This window comes from Octodon degus, unplaced genomic scaffold, assembly GCF_000260255.1.
Source record: "Octodon degus isolate 3935 unplaced genomic scaffold, OctDeg1.0 scaffold00168, whole genome shotgun sequence".
NCBI lineage: Eukaryota > Metazoa > Chordata > Mammalia > Rodentia > Octodontidae > Octodon > Octodon degus.
The window spans coordinates 3,532,290-3,533,889 of NW_004524744.1; positions in this window are offsets into that span (position 1 = coordinate 3,532,290).

Sequence of the window (1,600 nt, forward strand, 5' to 3'; positions counted from 1 at the left end):
TCCCCTTCGAGGTCGCTGTCCGGAGGCGGCAGGGCTGCCCTCCTTCAGGACTGACGCCCTTCTCTTTTCCTGTTCTTCTCTTTTGTCACTTTGCGTCAGAAGAGCAGCACACATTTCTAAGCAAAGCCACAGGCTTGCCCCCTTTGCTGACTGATTGAGGGGGCCACTTATTCGTGGGTTTGCGTTAGAGATACTTCTTGACTCGGGGTGAGCGAGTTTTTATACATAACGGACACTGACAGCAAAAATACGAGGGCTGTGAGTTACAGATGCCGCACTCCTCCAAGGGTCAGCCTTGCCGCCGGAGGCCGAATTGCCACCTCCTTGTTTAGGTCACCGAGGACAAGCGCCACTAGGTGGCATCCAACCAAACGCGAATCCTGCTGCCAGCTCCCCATATTTAATCTGAAACACGGTGACTGCTTTATAATGGATGGACATTTTTGGCAATTCAAAGACAGGGCAAGAGTGGAGTTTCGCTAAGTGCTTAGCCTTCAAAACACATTCCTATGCTAGATGTGGAAATCATTTGAAGGAGAACAGAAATTCAAACTCTAATTTGAGTTCTAGCTTTCCATAAGCAAGTTATGTGACCCCAGACAAATACTTTCTTCTTTCACCAATTATCTGTTAAATATTGAAAAATGGCAGATATTTCCAACATAGTTCTTGGCTTCGGAAATGAGACTATAAATGTTTTATATAAACAATATTTTAAAGTCATGAAAGTTAGTTTTACCTTTGCCTCTAAGATACGAAAGCGAAGAGAAAAAGTGGTGCTGCTCAACAATGCTTTCATTCAGATTTTCTAATGTCTAAGTAAAAATGAAATGTAGGACTGGCCAAATAGCTCAGTGGATTAAAGCTCCTGCAGGCAGGCTAAGGGACTTGGGTTCAATTCCCGGGCCTGCCATGTCGGCCCTGCCCCCAGGGTGCGCTGAGATGGCAAGTGAGACTGGGCATGGTGACGTGCGCCTGTAATCCCAGCTCTTAAAAGGCTGTAAACAGCAGGATCACTATGAGTCCGGTCTAGTAGTGAGACCTTGAACACCCTGTAAATCCTTCCCTAAAATACAGAAAAAAAAAAAAAAGGTCGACATTACACATAGTGACAGAATAAAATCGTCTTTGCAGAACGTGCAGAACATTGGCTAACTTAAACTAAGTTTCACTGAGGAAGATTTCGTGTTTTTTTTAAGGCAAAAAGCGTTTTCATGTAAAAAACTAAAACATTAATGCTGATTAGACATGATAAAGTGATATTTTGCATTTCATCAATCAGAACTTTAAAACTCTGCAAAATTAAGGATGGTGACTTTGCTTCAGAGAATGATGAAGCAATTTTCTTTTAAATTTGGCATTGAACGGGCTTATTCTTCCTGTCATAAAAAGCAAGCTGAACGGTAATAGGAAGGCCAGAGTGTGCATGGTTGGATTGATTCATGATAATGTGTCTTTTAGTGATAATTCGGAAAGTGATACAAGCTCTAGACTCTTATATTCTCAAGTACTTTCTGCGGATGCAAGTTCGCCTTCGACCACACAGATAAAGCAGATCTTCAGAACTCCACAGTGCAGCAGGCAGGTTTTTCAGAGAGTC